Source organism: Ornithorhynchus anatinus, chromosome 14, assembly GCF_004115215.2.
Source record: "Ornithorhynchus anatinus isolate Pmale09 chromosome 14, mOrnAna1.pri.v4, whole genome shotgun sequence".
In the NCBI taxonomy this organism is placed as follows: domain Eukaryota; kingdom Metazoa; phylum Chordata; class Mammalia; order Monotremata; family Ornithorhynchidae; genus Ornithorhynchus; species Ornithorhynchus anatinus.
The window spans coordinates 11,707,240-11,728,088 of record NC_041741.1 but is presented as its reverse complement, the minus strand read 5'-3'; the positions used below and the strand labels follow the sequence as shown (position 1 = coordinate 11,728,088).

Below are 20,849 nucleotides of genomic sequence, written 5' to 3'. Positions count from 1 at the left end.
AGGTTGGACATAGTCCATGTCCCATACAGGGCTCATAGTCTTAATCCCCATTTTACAAGTGATGTAACTGAGGCACAGAGAAATTAAGTGACTTGCCCAAGGTCACAAAGTAACTGAGTGCTGGAGCCACGATTAGAACCCAGCTCCTTTGACTCCCAGGTCCATGCCTTATCCACTAGGCCATGTGAAACCAGCTGTTGTTGCCCGAGCAATACCTGACAGCTTCCTAAATTGTATGTCTCTGCTTAGAGTCCACTATCATCATGATCAATGGTATTTACTGAATACTTACTGTGTGCGGAGCACTGTACTGAGTGCTTGGGAGAGTACAATAACGACAGAGCTGGTAGGCATGCTCCCTGCCCACTAGATTGTAAACTCTTCCACTAGACTATAAGCAACCTGTGGTCAGGAATCATGCACACCAATGGTACTGCACTCTCCCACATGCTCTTCAAAGGGTAAATGCTCAATAAATACCATTGACTGAGTTCAGCATAGACTGGAACAACTATTGACAGCTATGAAAAAACCTGCAGCTTCTGCTACTGAGAAACACATTTTGCCAATTTTCTCCTGAGCCTTAAAAAGATATAAACATAAAATATATTTTTTCCATTAAGAATTTAAAGGTCCATCCAGCCCAGAATTGTGTAATCTGAGAGGGGAAAACAGAATGCTTGCGGAAACACACTGATCATTGCCCTCTTGGACACCCATTTTTACCCATTTGGACCTCTAACTTTCTCTTAAAAATTCATCATGAAGAAAGAGTCTAGCCATGAATTCATCTGAACCCTTCTTGGGGCCTTCTGAGTTTTATTTTCCCCTCTACATTACTTCATTTCTCCCCAGTCCCCAGTATAAAACTCTTACCCAGGAATTTCTCCAAATCCCCCTTTAACCTACTGATATTTTCTGCCCATACAGTAACACGTTAGAGCAAAGGCCAGAGAGTCAGAGGACCTGGGTTTTAATCCTGGCCCTGCCTCCTGTTTGCTGTGTGATCCTGGGCAAGTCACTTAATTTCTCTTTGCCTCAGTTACCTGACTGTGCCCAACCTGATTAGCTTGTGCTTAGTACAGTGCCTGGCACATAGTGAGCACTTATCAAATACCATAAAAAAATCCATTGCTCACTTTCTGCTGGATGCAGAAATGCTTCCTTTGGTTCATCATGATCCAGCTACCTTCAGTCCTTTTCCTAACCCACTACAGGTTATCACTAGATTTCACTCCTGCTACCCAAACTTTGCCCCACCTTGGGTTTAAGGGATTAGGCTGGGTGTCCACCGGAGTTACTGAACCTTCACCCTCAACAATATACCCCAGCTCTAAATTCCACTGCCCACCTTTTGTCTCTCCTGGGGCCTGTGCTCAGTTCAATTCCCCATACTCTGCAAGGGCAAGGGCCTCCAGTCCCTTACCTGACCCTGATACTCAGCTGCCTTGGAGTCCACATTGAGTGGACAACCCAAATTTTGGCACTGTTTCTGAATCTCAATCCCATTTTTAGAACTGGGGAATGGCCATTTTTCAGAGTAGGTGTCTTAGGCAGTGGCACTCACCCACTTTCTTCATACTAGAAACTCTGAGAGAACGGCCCTCAGAAATAACTCTGCTTTGGAGAAAGGCCAGGGCCAGGGCTGAGCAGGGTGGAAGATAGTTACCTGGCTGGTTTTCTTTTTCCCCATATAGTTACTGCTGGCAGGTCACTGAGCAGAAGACAAGGTCTGGTGAGAGATCCATGTTTCTCTGTGTGATAAAAGAAGGAGTGTGCCAGCGTATGGCTGCTGTGGGTGTATGTTCATCAGTCACCACACCTATGTGTATCCTCTCTGTTTTGGTCTGTTTGCCTCTGGATCTTTCTTTCTGCCTCCTTCTTTCTGCCCCTGTTTGGTCTTGGCTTTCAGCATTTTTCTCCCTTCAAACTTGGTCCATAGGACACTTTCCCTTTGCTGGTCCCCACTCCCTCAGAAGCCCAATACCTAAGATGCCCACTTCTACAATGGAAGCCCTATTCCATCACTTTACCATTTCACTATGGCAGGTAGCCCTCCCATCCCCATCATTCAGAGAGAATCCTGGGCAAAGGTTGCCACAGTCATGAGCCACCATTCAGAACTGAGGCTCGGACATTCCTTTGCACTAACTGTACCACGCTCTGAGATCCAAAAGAGCTCCTCTGAGATTCGGAAGCTGGATGAGACTTTTAGGCAGCTCCAAATTTTCAACTAAACTACTGAATAATGTTCCTTCAAGGATTACAGTTGTTGACTAAAAACAGAAAAACACTAAGCTCAAGACCCTAATATTCTCATTGCCTTTTGATGCATTTCTCAGAGAAGGAAAGAGATTTCTAGAAGGATCTGGCAAACTTTGGAGCCCAATTAAATGTAAAGCAAGTTTTCAGCATATATTTCCCCTCCCCGTTGGCATACATAATAGAAAAATGGTGGAGAATAGGTTAAACAGTCTAAAAGGATTTTAACCTTAAATTTGACAGAAGTTAAATGGCTGTGACATTGGGCTCTTCTACTTTATTCCAGCTAGTAATCCACCTTCAAAGTTCCTGTCAGGTAAATGACCTTGTATTTCATTAACTGATAATTAAATGGATTTATTCCACTAACGGTTTTAATTAAAATGCTAGAAATATTGATTACCCCTCTCATCCTTATTCCCCCAGATGAAAAAAAGGTTTTAGGAATGTTTATTTAGAGAAGACAGAGAATTAAATTAGATTGAATCTCTATGAGACCCAAAGACTGCTTCTTTCATTTCTGCTGCTCAAGCAGAAAAAGGTTTCAATTTTTTGATGTTTGATTAATTATTTTGAAATCCATTTATGCTTACCTTGGTGTTTAATTAAAAATGTCATTTTTAGCATAATTAAATTGGCTATCTGTGGAAGACTAACTTCGAACTTATATTTTAAAAATGCAATGCTTTTTTTCCGTTAAAAGAAACTTTTTGGTTATTTGCTTTTTCTGGGGAAGCATCACCTCATGAATGAAAAACCAAGAAGAGCAAGAGCTTAATTGGATTTTCAACATTTGAATATTAGGCTACATGTGTTTCAGATGAGTCTAGGTTTTTTTGGCTGTACTCTTGAATCCATTACAGCTTCATTCATTCCAACAAATACAAAATGTATTCTTCTAAATGGTCTGGATTTCACAATATTTACAATGACAACATGTACCTCATAAAAGCTGTCCTCAGTGTGTCTCTGTAAGCTTTTCTGTGGCACAGATTCGAAGTGGTTTAAGATATAGCCTTGTCCAACAACCACATCATATTTAAGCAATTGGAAGCCAGTTGTGACAAACATCAGAATTGGTTATGATATTAAAAGAAGTGAGGTAGGGCAAGGAGGGAGACAGACAGTGAGAGAGAGAAAGAGAGAACCAACCAATGAGGCATAGGATATCCACTTGAAAGAGTGATCCTAAAAATACTCAACTTCCTTGTTTTAGACAAGTTCCAAATACATTTAAAACCCATTTTCTTCAGTACTCAGAAATGGTACTTAATAATATTAATAATGATCATCATAAACACTTTCTATGTGTCAAACACTCTTCTAAGTGCTGGGATAGTTTCAACAGACACAGTGTATGTCCCACATGGGCCATACAGTCTAAGCGAGACGGAGAAGAGTTACTGAAACTGAGGCACCAAAAATTGAGTGACTTTGTGCCCAGGGTCACAAAGCAGGCAGGTGGCAGAGATGAGATCAGAAACAGGTCCCCTGACTTCCAGGCCCATGTTCTTTCTGTTAGCCAGGTCACAAGGTGATTCCTCACTCTGTTCCTTCCCTGCAAGCATCGCCATTGGTATTTGGGTACTGGCTCAGAGCAGTACCCTTAAGAAATACGGACCTCCACCTGTTAGAGACATTTTAACATCAATCCTTTCCTTTGCCAACATTTTCTACCAGGCCACACTGCTTCAAATGGGCAATGCTGCTATTTAAATACTCTCTCAGTGAAGTGCTTTACTATGGATCTACTACAAAAATCACAGTTAATGGTATTTATTGAGCATTTATGTGTATAAAGCACTGTACTAAGCACATGGGATAGTACAATACAACGAATTTGGTAGACTTGGTCCCTGTCCACAAGAAGTTTATAGTCTAGAGGGGGAGACATTCATTAGAATAAATTAAAATCCACAATTTTCCCAAAAATCAAAGTTTCTTAAAAATTCTCCTTTTACCATAGTTGGTCCTTATAGTAGAGACTCCCTCTTATCCTAGACCTTTCATTCTGGAGAGAAAATGGCTGGAGTGAAAGATGGTTGAGATGGGACATGATTAGGGTTTTCAAAATGATTAAGGTACTATTGTTCACCAAATCACAGAACAGCAGGATGAGAGGGGACCCACTGAAGACGGAAGCAGTAGATTAAAATCAAACAAAAGGAGACATTTCCATGGAATTTGTGCAGGCTAAAAATATCTGCACGCCCAAGAGAGATGTGGATAAATTCACAGACAAGTGGTTCATAATATGTTACTAAAGTACATTGATGATCATTACGACAGATGTCTAGCAGTGTCTAGCCATGACAAGTGCCCCTCTAGACTATAAACTCTTGTAGGCAGGGATCATAGCTATGTGGTCACTAGATCAGCTCATAGTAGATCACAAAGCAAAGAAAGCATGTAACATTCAGTCTGGATGACCTTTTTAATGGTCTTCAGTGAATTGTGTGGATTCCACCACAAGTCACAAAAATTGGTGTGCTTTTAATAACTTTCCTACTTCTTTGGGTTGGGAAAGTATTTGGTCATCATTTTGATACCTGCAAAACATTTGTCCCTCATTTCATTCCAAGCAAGAATCTGGATAATTCTTAGTTCTGAATGGAAGAATGAAGCCAAATGGCTCTTGCCAAGTTGAGTCACTCTGGCCCGGTGTCCTCATACATGACTTTGAGAACAGGATGGTCCTCCAAGTTCTGTTTTCTGCTAAATAATCCTTAATGTTTGATGTTGTGGCTTAAACATTTACAATTACAAAGACATCAATCAAGTGGCTAATGCCGACATATGTAACAATCTCCTTACAGCGAAGAGATGTTCCCTCTCTGTGCATTGCCTGTTTTGAGCCGCTGATGCATTTCTTCTTGCTCACACTCAGGATAAAACTTTGCCCCAGGTCGTCAACATGCAGCTCCCTTTCAAATCAACATGGAGTGTGCCAATGAAAGCCTGTTGTGCTCTTTGACAACACAGCCCCCTGCACCTCTGAAGTCTAAAACGAGGAAGCAGAGCTGAGAAGGAAGCATTTTGGAAGGGCTGCTGAGTAGAGGCTATAGACTGAGGTGGAAAAGAAGGTCTTTGATATTCTTAGAGAAGCAGCATGGCCTAGTGGATAGAGCATGGGCCTGGGAGTCAGAAGGAACTGAGTTCTAATGCCAGCTCCGCCACTTGTCTGCTGTGACCTTGGGCAAGTCACTTCACTTCTCTGGGCTTCAGTTCCCTCATCTGTCCAATGGAGATAAAGACTATGAGCCCCAAGTGGGACAGGGACAATGTCCCACCTGATTTGATTGGATTGATCCCAGAGCATAGTACAGCGCTTGGCACGATTATTATTATTACCATTATTATTATTATATTCTGAAAGTGGAGGCACAAAATTTTGTTTTTTCCTCATCTGTTAATTGATACAAAACTTCTTTCACAGAAGGAGTTCTGGTCACTTGAAAGACTTTTGACTGCAGATAGGAGGGTGTCCCTGAGCTCCACAGCTTCACAAAGGACCACCTCTTTGGGGCCCCAGTGCAGTCAGGCCTTAAATCTACAGGTGAATTTCCGAGTCAGAGTATCGCCTTGAAGTACTAAGGACAACTAGAGATACACATCAGTGGGTTTGGGATTCAAACCTCCACACCAAGAGGAGAAGGGAAAGTAGGAATGAAGCACGTATCTGGGCATGTCCAATTTTGGGGATATACAGCATTTCAGTTCTACAAAAGCAGGAGCCTAATATTTTGGCCACTCAGAAAGCACCAAATCACAACAATTAATACATTACTTCTTCAATTAAAAGGGTCTACGTTCTTGACAACCCTGCCTTCAGGAAAACTCTTGCGGTAATTCACAAGCTCTGAACGACCTCGAGCACATACATGTACACAATCGTTTCTTCTGACGCCACTTCACGTCCTAGCCAGATAGGCACACACTGTCGGAACATTTCCCCAACTCTCTAACGGTGATCTTTCCAAAATCCATAATGAAAACACACATTATGGGAGACCTGGGTGTATAAGCAATAGCAAGAGCAAAAAGAACAATAAGAGGACATGTCTCCAATGTCTTTAAAGTCAGTCTCCCTTGACTACAGTTTCAGGAGTCAGTGACTGGGTATTTCTGACAGCAGGGGAAATGCACTGTAGAGGGGTGCGGTATATAGTTTTTAGTGCCTGTTCTTTGAACTTTAAAAATCTAGCCAAGATGAATAACTTTATTTTTTAACACTGATAGATGACACATTTTAACCTGTCTACATACAAAAGTAGTGCTGTTAACAATTGCAACTTTCTTCAAGTATGCTATGAATCACTGTATTCCTTTTCCCTTTTTTCATGCTCCATTGCCACTTTCTTACCTTCAGCGGTTTTGCTAGATTTCAATGAAGATGGAACTAGAGGGCACACATTAGAATTTTATATCAGTTCAAGAAGGGGAGAGAAGAAAGACATATGAAGCTAGAATGACATTCATTGAAGGTTCCCTAGGGAAGATAACACATGTTTTTGTCTTTCACCTGCTAGGCATGCTAAATCAGTGCAATGATAAGCTAATTTATGAAATATATTTCACTGAAACCTGGACATCTTTACTGTTGCTATCTGAGCTATTAGGATTTCAGAAATAATGGCTGCTTAATTCTTTAAATGTTGGAAGATGTGGATTTTCTTAAGAAACGCTTATAAACGACAGAATTTGGAGTTGCAGGTTTTGACCTAATAGAGTCATTTTGAAACACATGAGATTAGCCTAAACTGAAAATACACATGAATTCCCCCCAAGGCCAGGTCACACTGATGCCATTTGTTTTAAATGCCAAAGCCACAAGCACAGCCTTTTGGACCAATCAGGAATAGTAGTATTTATTGAGCACCTCTTTGGTGCAATACACTAGGAAAGCACAACAGAAACCTGAAACATGTTTCCTGATCTCAAGAGGTTTATAATCTAATCTGGGAGACATACCTAAAAAATACATGAATTTTCTGGAAGGTTTGAGAATCCCAAGAGAAGCAGTGTGGCCCAGTAGACACAGCATGGGTTGGGGAATCAAAAGGACCTGGGTTCTAATCCTGACTCTGTCACGTCTGCTGTGTGATCTTGTGCAAGTCGCTTAGCTTCTCTGTGCCTCAGTTACCTCGTCTGTAAAATGGGGATTGAAAATATGAGCCGGGCTTGCTTTACCTGCATTTGTTACCTAGTAACTCAATCTTGGCTGGTTTTTTTTCTTCTTCAGGACCTTAAAGGGATCGTCCATCTACTTTCCTCTTCCTTCACAACAACCCTATAATCTGCCCATTCCTCTCGATCCAAACAACTGTCTTGCTGATCCAGGCACCTATCATATCCTGCCTTGCTTACTGAATCAGTCTCCTCGTTAACAGGGAGCTGCCTCCTTTCTCCCTTCTCCAGTCCATACTTCATTCTGCTGTGCAGATTTTTCCTAAAAAATACTTCTGTCCATATCTTCCCCACTGCTCAGAAACCTCCAATGATTTTCCATCCACCTCTACAGCAAATAGACACTCCTTACCATTGGCTTTAAGGCACCCAACCTAACCTTGCTGATCTCCTACTAGCATTTACCAATACATCTGTAGGTAAACAGCGTTTCTGTTCATAATACACTTTGCCTGCCAGAGTTACTTGATTCTAACGTGGCCGGTGTTTACGGTCCAGTGGTTGATGAACATGGAAGTGGCTTTTCCTTTCACAAACCCAATTCAGTGCCACAGAGAATTGGGCAACGTAAGAAGAGAACAGCTTCTGAGAAAAGAGGCAGGTAGGGAAAGAAAGAGGAAGAGAGTGAGAGAGAAAGAGGGAAAGCTTTTCTGTTTACCCACAAATACGCTGGCAATCAGCAATGATGGGAAAAGAAATGTTGCAAACATTCATGATCACTTAATGGCATTTAAATAAAATATTCAGGCTTGCAAAGTTCCTCTATGTAACTGTGTTCTTCATAAATTTGTTCCTTTTTAGGGTTGAGATGATGTGTCTAGTAAAATGTGGAAAACTTAATAAGTTTTTTTTTTATGATCTAGTTATTTTCCCTAGGCACAAACTGAGAACTTGGACTGACTCCATCTGACCTTTAAAAGAACGTCTTTGAGGAAAGCAAACATGCTTTTTCTTTAACCGGGGGAAAAGAGTAAACATAAAGTGATGTGCCAGTGAACATTTATGGCTAAGATAATAACGAAAGATTGAAGCTGAGCACACATCAGAAATCTGTAACCAAGGGATGATTAGTCTGTAACTTCCTTACTTGAACAGTTCATTTAATACAGTAAACGTGGTGATTAGGTTGGCAAGAGTGAGGAGTCTCATGGAAGTTCTTTGAACAAAGGAAAGCATTTATTTCCCAGCACTTAGTACAGTGCTTTGCACACAGTAAGTGTTCATTAAATACAACTGTTGATTGATTGATTGACTTACTTGAAAAGAACCAAAGAAGGATTCCCTCCTGAGTTAGGCTGTAAGTCCTGGAGGGCAGGGATCACTTTCTCTACACCGATTTTACTCTGCACATGGTAAGCACTCAAGGTACTCAATAAATTCTAAAGTTTGATGGAGATTGGAATTTAGTCCATTATTATGGGGCCTGTGGGATTTTTAATTTAGCATGGTTTTAATGAAAAATTGAAATTAAGCATGGCTTGGTGGTGAGAGGGACATAGTGAAGAAGGAGAATGTTGTACTTGGTCTTAGAGAGCTAGCAGAGGTAGGCCAAAGAAAATGTTGCCTGAATGGCAAATGGAAAGAGTTTTGGAATAATCAGAGGAAACCTGGAAATGTGAGGCTGATGCCCCTAGGTCCCCTCCTCCTCATCCCCACTGCCCCCAAGCCTACTTAGCTCCCCCTGGAGGCACAATTCCCAGAGTCACAGAGGCAGTCCAGCGCCTAACTGGCAAAGGACTGAAGAACTGTTCTGCTTCCAGACCAGACCGATGATGATTTTCTCCATCTGAAAGTTTTCTCCAAATGATGGAGCCTTAGCCACCTTTAGCAGACAGAGCACTATTGCACAGACTATCACTGCTCTGGACATCATCTAACAAGACTTGGCGAGGAACAAATGACTAGTAAAAGAACAATGAGGCTTGCTATCATATTCCTAAAGTGCTCTTCCTCAGATCTGGCCTGAGGGGCACACAGGATACAACTCTAAGATTCTGGGGGTGACAATAGGGCAGTCTACTGCTATCAATAAATCAAATCAAATAACTCTACTGAATGCTCATTGTGTGCAGAGCACTATATTAAGCACCTGGGAGACTACAGTAGCAATAGAATACACAATCTGCCCTCAAAGAGTTTACAATCTAACCAGATAAACAAAAAATAATTTACTAATTCAAGCCCACCCCTAAGGGATCTGTTTGAGATGTGAGGAACAAGACATGGATCTTCTTTCAAATTCCTTTTATGGATTTGTGCTTCCTCTAGAACTGCAATCTGTAGGATGTGGAGGGTTTTTTTTATTTTTTTCTCTCCCTTAAATGATCCTAGAAGGATTTCTTTGGACTGGAGCTAATCCCGAGGTAAAGATATGGTAATGTCAGGGAGAGTAATTTGCAATTTCACAGGCTTCAAACCACTGGCTACTTCAAACGGAGCTTGCAAGGAAAGTCACCGACACCCAAAGGGGGCCCAGGCCTGAACTGGAGCTATGAAAGGGGATAAATATGGGGACAGGTTGGAAGTCTGGACATTTAGTGATGGAGAAAGCAGAGGATGAGCAGGAAGTACAATAAAAAATTCTGGTAAGTCAGGTGATCAACTCTTAACAGCAAGGGAAGAATGCAGGGAATGGGAGCACTCGGTGTCAGGCCAATATTTAAAGCCAAGAAATCAACTTTGCAAGAATGAGTTGCCAAACCTCTGCGGTTGTCATCTGATTTTCTCTGTGACTGAGAAGGAATCTAAGGTGGCCCAATAGGGGTTTCTCTTCTTGGTAATGGAAAGCAATACTTCAATCAATCAATCAATCACATTTATTGAGTGCTTACTGTGTGCAGAGCACTGTATTAAGCGCTTGGCAGAGTACAATATAATGAAGTTGGTAGACATGTTCCCTGCCCACAAGGTGCTTTCAGGGCTGCCACTCCCACCGACAGATTGAGTGCTCGACAGAAAGCAAGCAGAAAGGCAGGGAATGAATGGGTGGCCCGGGAGGGCCTGCATGGAAGAAACCTAATGAAAGCTTGAAAAAACTGCCCCAAATGTGCATGTATTTAAACAGAACTAATGCTTAATGCTTATCAAGTTAAAGAGTGATGATCCTCTTACGTTTTCCCACAGCTCAGCCTAGGAGGGTTGAACTGAACCCTACTTAACATTTTTTTCTTTGAGGTTGTACCTTGGTACCTGTTTCCTGATGGGTTGGAAATGTATCTGATTGGCAGCTGCTGTCCAGGCAGGCTGGTGGCTTTCTGTTTCAGGAAGGATCCCCCAAACTGTGCTCTGTAGAATGCAAGCTTCTTGTGGGCAGGAGTCTTGTCGACAAACTCTGTCTGCTGCACTGTACCTCCTCAGGCACTTGGTACAGTGCTCTGCATATAGTAAGCACTCAGTAAATGCTTCCAATTGATTGTCCATAAATTGGATGTGTTCAAGACAGGGTTTTCTGGTAGGCCAGGTGCTAGAGCTGGTGAGCTACGATTCCAAAGCATTAATCTTGCACAACATTAGCATTTGACATTTTTTTCCAAAAACGGGTCCATACAAGTTCACATAGCTAGGTTCGGGACTGGAACCTGGAGTGTTCTCCTTCCTGGTCCAGCTCTCTTTTCACTCAAGTACAGCAAAAGAAATGGGAAAAGAGAAAGTCAAGGGGAAGAGCACAACACAAGAAATGGGAACACAGAATGTCCAGGGGAAGACAGAGTAGAACCCACAAAGACAATCATCTGGAAGATCCGATTGTTCCCATCTATCATTAAATGCCTTAGAAGAGTTAGAGTAAGATTCAGGAATTGTATCATATTAATTTCTCCTATTACATTTGTACTAGTGTACCTTCTCCAGTAGTATTAGTAATTTTCCATTTATTATAGCATGGTGTCCTGGTAGCATTTCATATCAAAATGAAAAAGTTGGAATGCAATGTGGAACTTTAATTGTATTGGCAATTTCCCCCATCATATTGTATTCCCACTGTATAGTATTAACACTGATATACTTTAACTGTGCTTCATGTATAAATTGATACAAGCATAGGCATATGCATTTTTTAATGGAATTTTCCTGGGTAATGCTAAAGGGAGCCACACATGTAAATCCTTGTACATCAGGATGAAAATACATTCCCATACATTTTTCAAATGAGGTTTCTTGGGGGTTCATTTACTGTTTATGGGGAATTCATTTATATTTGTAACCAGTTCTGATCATCTGAAGGTCATTTGGAATAATATCTTAAAAATGCTCTCTTCTGCGGTCAGTGAATGGAATGCACAAGGAATTCCTCTGGGCCCATTTAACAATGAGATGCTTAATTTTAAGGCTATTTCCCCCCTCCACATTGTTTTTTAATAAATCCACTTGGTGAAATAGAAAATAGACAGCTGCCAAGAAAACATCAGTTCAAAAGTTTTTCTATTGCCTGAAATAGAGAGGAGAGAAATTACATTAAAGTTTTAAACAGAAACAGAAGTTTTCAGCCGGTGTAGATAAAAATCTATTAGAGATAAAATTGTTTTGACAAAAACTGTGTAAATACAATGCCACTGGCTGCTAGCCTATTATTGAATGCAAGTGGAAAATAAGAATAGCACTCCTGAAGGGGCACTGCTAAAGTGACACAAAATAAACACAACCATTGCAGTATAATTTTTCACATTAATTATGTTCTCTTATCATAGATGTATAACTAGCCGAGTATAACAACAATAACAAGATAGCGCTGAAGTTATTTCACAAACAGGAAAAAGCAAATAAAATAATACTGATACGCTAGTTATTAGATTACTAGCCTTTTATCTTGTGGAATTGCTTGCCTGAACAAAAAGACTGTATTAATCATTTCTGTTCTTCCTAGTAAATGATATTGTATTTCTGGAAAGCGAATGTTAACAGCCCTTTTTCATAAAGATACCTGCATTGATTGCAGGCATGGGAGCCCATTCAGATCTCTGAATGTTTGGGACCATTTGAATGGGCAGGCATGACATGAGGAGGAACACTCATCTATCGTAATAATGGACACCCCAAAGATGAGATCATAATAATTGTGCCATTTGATACACGTCTACTACCTGCCAAGCACTGTATTAAGCGCTGGGGTTAATATGAGATAATCAAGTCCCACATGGGGCTCACAGTCAAAGTAGGAGGGAGAAACGGTATTGAATCCCCATTTTGCAGATGAGGGATCTGAGGCAAAAAGAAGTTAAATGACTTGTAGACGGTCACAAAGCAGGCAAGTGAAGGAGCTAGAATTAGAACCCTGGCCTTCTGACTCCCAGGCCTGGGCTCTTTCCATTAGGCCATGTTCCATTCCCCAATATGCATCACTGTGGCCCTCTGGGCTATCAGTATTACAGGGACATGACTTGAGTACCTTTGCAAATCCACTTAGCCAATTTTAATAAGTGGATTCTTTGGATTCTATCCTTCATCATTACCATCATCAACAAAACTATTTCCTGTGTAACTTAATATCTGGAGAAATACAGGACAACACTCATTAGAGGCAACCTTCATTGGTTCAATAGTATCTACTGCGCTCCTTCGGCATAGAGAAAACAATACTATGTGCTTGGGAACATCCAACTGAAGTAAAGGAACTGGTTCTTGCCCTCAAGGAGTTTAGTCAAATGTTCCCACCCTAAGGGGGCCAGAAAGAAGCTGACATATAAACTTTAAAGTTCCTCTTGCAACGATTAAGCATCCAAAAGAAACACATGTAATAATAATAATGTTAATAATAATGTTGGTATTTGTAAAGCGCTTACTATGTGCACAGCACTGTTCTAAGTGCTGGGGTAGATACAGGTAAATCAGGTTGTCCCACGTGAGGCTCACAGTTAATCCCCATTTTACAGATGAGGTAACTGAGGCACAGAGAAGTAACTTACCCACAGACTATAAGATCCTTGTGGGCAGGAATCACGTCTACCAACTCTATTGTACTATATTTTCCCAAGGACTTAGTACAGTGCTCTGCACACAGTAAGCACTCAATAAATATTATCAATTTTTTTTTTTGGTATTTGTTAAGCACTCACTATGTGCCACTTACTGTTCTAGGCTCTGGGGTAGATACAAGGTAATCAGACTGGGTCTCTCAGTCTTAACCTCCAATTTACAGATGAGCTACCTGAGGTACAGAGAAGTTTAGTGATTTATCCAAGATCACAAAGCAGACAAGTAGTGGAGCCACGTTTAAAACCTAGGTCCTCCTGACTCCCACTACCTGCTAGGACTGTGCTCCATCATCGGACCACTCTGCTTCTCGCTGATTGATTGCTTGATCTGGCCAGGTTCTTCAGAGCAACTTAGGGAATCCCATCCCTGATTCTCCCAAAATCTCAGAGCCCAGTAAACAGCTAATTATTTACTCCAGAGATTGAAAGCTTGTGATTGCACTCCTATTCCCTCCATTGAGAGTGGTAGTCTGCAATTGGAGATGAGATAAGATAAGGGGAGGGGAGGAGGGAGAAGGGGAGAAGGATACTCAAGGCCCCAGACCCTCCACCTATCCCATTCCTGGCCGCAGCGGATCCAGGCTGGAGTTCTGAGGCCTCTACAATCTCCAGTGAACAATAACACTTTACCAAACTAAACACAGATGTCACACTCAGACCTCTTGGGCCTTAAAGCTCTCTTCTAGGCTCTTTAGGGTTTAAAGGGAACTTTAGAGCATAGATCCAAATATAGTGGGCAGGACCACTCTGTGACAGTCTAAACTAGAAGCCAAATGTAGTGGGTCTTTCTTGGCTTGGAATTTCTTTATTGTACCTACACACTGAAAGCAAATTCCTCATTCTTCCCAGGGTCTAAATTGTATCATTCTTTGGCATCCTGGCCTGTCCCTGATGGAAGCCCTGCAGTGTACTGAGATGGTAAGATTTAATAGACTGCTCGCCTGACTGCACATTTTCAATACAGAGCAGGGCTGGGGGGATCATTTTCTCTGAGTCATAAAAGGGATTGTCCTTTCTGGGGAAGAAATGTTAGAGGCAACTTTATTTGACAATCCAAGGTAGAAATCTCTTGGGAGTGTTTGGGATGGGGGAGGGTTTTTCCTAAGGAATCTCTCTGGGAATGGAAATTCGAGTACATTATTATCTCTGGAAAATTTTGATCATTCCCAGGAAATTGATGACTTGGGTGGAAGCTCTCAAAAGGTGATGACCAAATGAAGAATGGAAACTCCCACCAAAGCCTCAAATTAAATTTCAATAAACTGGAATATGGCTAGTCTTTCACCATACCTATCTACTCTAGCTTTGGTCTTCCCCGGATCACTCAAATTTTCACAGAAGTTGGCTATTGGAAAGAGCCTGGGGGCTGGGAGGGCGGGGCGGGTATGGGCGGAGATTGGTAACCTGCATCTGTTGTGTGCGCCCTATTCATGGATCTACACTCCGTTCTTGAATGTGCCTCATTTCAGTTCACTGCATGGATGCTTCTCGGGTTTTCTGCTATTTTCCATTCTCCTCCATGAGCAACCCAGCAGATCTGTGTTGCAGTGATCACTGTCTCAATGCTAGTGAGTTGTCTCTGTTCCAGGATCTCACTAACTGTGATCTTGTCTTACCATTTGACATTGAATATATTCATGGGGGGCATAAATTAAATAGTTCTAGTAGAGTGGATCTAGTTTTGTGGTTTTTTTGTGATAAGCCCAGGTCTCAGAGCCATTTCTTCTGACACGATGATCGTATGACACGATGCCTTACTGTCCCTAAACGTCATCCAAGAGATGCTGGCTTTCCTAATAAAGTTTTCTACTTCTTTGTCTATCAGTGCATCATTAGTTAGAGCAGTATCGATCAGTGCTTTCCCTTAGTACTCGTATGCCTCTGCTCCCTCTACTCAAGTTGGATCTTGTAGAGTCATTTCTCTTTTTCTTCTCAGACTTTCAATTGACCAATTATTCATAAGAGACTGAGGATAAACTCTCCTTATTTTTGATTTTGGGGGTATCTACCATGGGGAGCATTAGGTAGATGCATTTCATACCCTCGATCAACAATTCTCTGCAGGAGTTGGTATACAAATGCTAAGTAACAGGAAAGTAAGGAAGTTTTGTGTATGAAATGAGGTGCTCTGATTAATAAGTAACCTCCTTTAATGATTGATTAGAACAGATGTTTATGTTTGTGTTTATGGAGATGTTTATGAATTGAACAAAATGCTGATAATTTTTAGTTTCCTTTATGATATCCATTGGGCAGAGAGAGAAGCTGGCAGGCCTGAGACACCAGATGGAAATAAGGCTCTTATTCTCTAGGGCCCAAAGTCAAGGCCCTGCAATGATTTTTAAATGTTTTTTTAAAATGATTTAATATAGTGAGTTGAGATACATTACATTAGATATAATTAGACCTAGACAGGAAAGGTGGCTCTGAGAAGCTAATGAAATATCATTAAGGTTGAATATAAGATTGTTGATTAGGATAAAGCTTATCCTGATTAGGATAAACAAGATAGGTGTTAAAGATCTTACTTTAACATTTATTTATTTTATTAGAGTGAAGAGGAGACCCATGATTTCCCATCTCCTGGAAAGAAGACAAGCTGAGGAATGCTGCCAAGGATGCTTTTCTATTTTAGGTTTGCTATATTTGATCATTTTTGCCAGTCTTGGAGATAGAGCTCTACCAAGTCAAAATTTCAAATCAAGTTACAAGTTACCTTATTAGCCCATTCTCCTCCAGTATCCTAATGGATAAGCTACCATTCTGGTAGTAAGTTAATCATTTTGAGGGGGTGACTTTCAGAACCCAAAGCAGCAATTTACTGAATGAAGCTATCATGCCTCTACTGAGTTAATGAAATTTCTAACATCCTAAGGAATATAGGAAGCTAGCCATTACAGTTCTTTAGACTGTAAACTCACTGTGGGCGTGGTAATGTTATCTACCAAGTCTCTTGTGTTATATTCACCCAAGCATTTAGTATAGTGCTCTGCAGACAGTAAGCACTTAATAAAATACCATTAAAGATGATGATAATTTGTTAGAATTTGTTGAAACTTGATCCAACTCTCTCTCTCTCTCTCACACACACACACACACACAAACAAATGCACATCTACCTTCATTAATTAAGCATCTCAAAGTTCTAAGTTATCTCAGTGTGCTTAACAGAAAGGCATCACAATCTTTGGAAGGGGGAGCCCAACTTGAACATGAAAACAATTACCATCCTCTTCTGATCCTATCTAAAGATATCTTGGATATATGTCATACAATACTATCAATTTTTTTAATCAGATTAAATGTTAACCCATTCAACTAATCCATTTACAATATATTCCTCGCTCCACAATAGCTTACTAACCACAGCTAAATTAATAATAGAACTCTCCCTTATAGGAAGTGCTCTCTGAAATTACTTTAAGTTTAATCATTACAGATGACTCCCCTCTTCCATTAATGTGTATGCTTTGAATGTGTTGTTTTTGTGGTGGTTGATACAGATTAAAATGGATAACTAAATTCCCAAACACAAAACCCCACTTACTTATTTCATGATATGCCCTGCACACACCTTTTCTGACCTCAAGCAAGGGAATTTTTCTCCAATGATGACTCACACACCCGGATTTTAATAATTCCTTATCTTCATAGTTATATAGGTTTGGCACGCTGCCTTCCCATACCCCCTTTCCCTCCCCAAAATAAAATGACCACAAGAGTTTCCTGGAATAGCAGCAGCTTTCTCTTCCAATCTGAAAATGACTGATAAAATATTTGCAGCCAGTATCATACAGGCTAAAGGCAATGAGTCCTCCTTCCGCATGGCTCTGGAGAGAACTGGAAGGCCTCCCTGAGCTGAGTCCACTGAGGAATGGAACCCAGGCAAAAAACTAGCCATATTGCCTGGAGATCGATCTCTCTCCCCCTTCTCTCTCCCCCTTCTCTCTCTCTCCCTTCTCTCTCTCTCATCTTTCCTCCTCTCCAGAGCACTTGGACTAGATATTTGCAGAGTTCCTGAGGGCTGTACAGAGCAAAGTATGGAATGTGTCTGTTCTATTGTTGTGCTGTACTCTCCCAAGCATTCAGTACAGTGCTCTGCACACAGTAAGTGCTCAATAAATATGATTGATTGATTGAGGGAGTTGGACCAAGGTCGACTCTTCTGAGACTCAGATAAAGTGGGAAGACCAAAGAAACAAGATGGGCGGCCAAAAGGCCCCCACTGGAAAATCAGACTTGAGAATGTTGCTCAAGATTGCGGGGCTGTCTGACTTGCCACTGGACAACTTCTACATTATGGGGCTTAAGAAGGCAATGCCATTTGAGAAATTAAACCACCTGGCTAAGCAATTTCAGAAATTGCTTTGGTCACTAAGTCTAGAATAGTTCTAGATAAAAGGCCACCATCAATGCCATGCCACCAACCAACTGCAGCACTCCAGACTGAAATCTAGCCCATTCCTTGCTGGTGAAGCAGGGTCTGGTAACATAAATGGGGAGGCTGCAGAGGAAATGCTGATCCTTCCTGACATCACTGCACTGAAAATAAATCTGTAAAGGGGGAAAATTGCTAACTCCTCTCTCCGCTACCAAGAGGCCTTAGGACGTGATGATTAAGCACTCTGAACCTCATGGGGCCAGAGAATGGGCAATCCCAAGTGTGGAAAGACTAATGGCAGAGAATAGATAATTACAGGCTAGGCCAGACCCTGCAAGCTGCACCAGCAGGCACACACAGTGTTGTGATGGGGGAGGTGCACTGTGACGTGCAGATCAGCGGAAAGCGTGTGCAGGCTTTAACTGTAATACCAATGGGGCTCCCGGAGGAAGGTATTCTTCTTCCCATCCCTGCAAAATATCTCTATCCGTAGTTGCTAGCGCAAACCACTCCAACGCTCTCTGGGACCCATTTCTGTTTCCGCGGTCAGATCACCTGCTTTTTCTCACTGTGCCACTCACCCTGCAAACCAGAACCACTTGACTCTGTGGGCCCTGACTCTGGGTCAACCAGTTCCTCTGGGATGGAACCAGAACATGGAATAACTCCTGATGCTTTAGACTTCTGATAATTTAATCCCTTTGCCCCCAAACTCCTATTGGAATCTCAAGTCTTCCCCTCAGAGATGTGCTGCTTAATTAACTCCATCCAGGAATGTACAGACAGCAGGAGGCTGTCTCTCACAAATCAGGTAAGGCAGCTTATAGCTAGGGTACTCAACCCAAGGCAATTGCTGCTAAAGGTCTTCTAGCTAGAGTGAGCAAACTGTCACACTCTGGAGATAGAAAGTCTATTTTCCAGGGACCAGAACTCAGGCAGACTCATCTGATCAACTGGGACACCTCAAAATGGAAGGTTGGGGTGGCAGAGCTGACCCGATAAACACCTGCAGAAATAGCTTGGGTCCCAAGATGGATTGCTAAGAATGTCCATGTTTGCCACCTCTGCCCCAATGCTGAGAAATGGACAAAGAGCTCTCCATCATTTATATCATGAATGACTGTTCAATTGTGAGGATTCAGGGAACTGTTCCAGGGTGGCCAGGTCTGTCATACTAGAAACTAGAGAAGCAGCAGAGGCTAGTGGTTCTAAACCCTGCTCTGCCACTTGCCTGTGTGACCTTGAGCAAGTCACTTAAGTTTTCTGTGCCTCAATTCCCTCATCTGCAAAATGGGGTTTCAACACTTGTTCTCCCTCCTATTTAATAATAATGTTGGTATTTGTTAAGCGCTTACTATGTGCAGAGCACTGTTCTAAACGCTGGGATAGATACAGGGTAATCAGGTTGTCCCTCTGAGGCTTACAGTCTTAATCCCCATTTTACAGATGAGGTAACTGAGGCATAGAGAAGTGAAGTGACTTGCCCACGGTCACACAGCTGACAAGTGGCAGATCTGGGATTCGAACACATGACCTCTGACTCCCAAGCCCATAGACTGTCAGCCTCATGTGGAACCTCATCTCGTATCTAGCACAGTGCTTGGTACATAGTAAGCACTTAACAAATGCAATAACTATTATTATTATTTTCATTATTTACCAGGGAGTTCCATAACATACCCAGGACCATTCAGAGAGTTGCTGAGGGAACAGAAGCTGAGCCCCAAGTAGCATAAACCTTCCCACCCTGCCTATTCATGGGTATTGGGACAACTGCAGTATATGGGCTCATTTGAGAATCAGATACTTTTATAACACCTCTTGAAAGTTTTCTTCAGCTGAATATTCACAGATGCAAAATTATACACTATTCAAAATGGTTACTCTAAACCTCAGTACCATAACATAAACAAAGTGAAAACATTCATCAGAATGTGATGTCCTAGGTCACAATCCCAGGCTAGCCACAGTCCTACAAACAAACCTATGATGAGAGGAATAGCTTATACAGTTAAAATTGAATCTTAACATACAAAACAACAGATGAACACACCCAGTCCCAAATGTGAAATGTTTTCTTTTAGTTTGAGCAGTGAAAGTTGAAAGAATGTAGATGCCAAACAAAATTAATGTGGCTGTGGCTGTTTACAGAACAGAAGCTAAAAAATAAAAAGCCAGCTGCACTTTTGGTGAAACTATTCTAAACTTTCCTTACACTGAGAAGCCAGAGCAAATGAAAATCTTTCTCACAGTTTGTGTATTTTCTAAACAAACAAAATATGAAGGGCAACAACTTGGCTATTCTGCAATTATTCTTTCTTCATATTATCTCCCTCTTGTGTCTTCCCAAAGCACTAATGGTTTCTAACTCAGTCTCTGTCCCACATGGAGCTCACAATCTATGAGGTAGGAATAACAGGCATCTCATTCACGTTTTACAGATGAGGAAACTGAGACTCAGAGAGGTTAAGAGACTTCCAAAGTCACACAGTAGGCCAGTGGCAGAGCTGAGACTAGAATCTAGTTCCAGTCCCTTGATGTTTTAACTAAGCCACACTATTCACTTAAGCAAATTTCATATCTGTCCTTTCAAATCTTCCCGTAAACTGTAAGATCCTTGTGGGAAGGGATTATTGCACTGTTCATTCCCAAGTGCTTAGTGCAGTAACCGGCACACAGTAAGTGCACAGATACCATGAATTGATTCATTCATTAAGTTGTTGAAAAACTGGGTAATGTATTACACTGCAAAAATACTCTGTGGGCTTTGGGTTGGCTTTGGGCTGGAGTGAATAAAATGGCTGTTTATTCTCTGGGGCAAATTCCAAGTTTTCGAACCACCACCCTGAACCACAGTTATTGCAAGGAAGAGCCCAGCCCTCGAATCCCGGGTTCCAGATTCTGGTTCTCTTCTAGGAGGGCAAGGGAGGATCTTAACTCTGCCATGGTCCAGCTGTGTGAACTCAGGGAAGTATTTGACCTCTCTGCGCCTCCATTTCCTCATCTGTGAAATGGGGATAAGGAATACATATCTCACAGTGATAGTGTGA

At 41.5% G+C, this 20,849-nt stretch overlaps 1 protein-coding gene across 3 annotated transcripts in view; it reads right to left on the bottom strand.

Moving 5' to 3' along the window:
• Positions 1-20,849, bottom strand: part of LOC114805403 (A-kinase anchor protein 6-like) — a 181,218-nt gene that overhangs the window by 22,363 nt on the left and 138,006 nt on the right. The window lies entirely within an intron of this gene.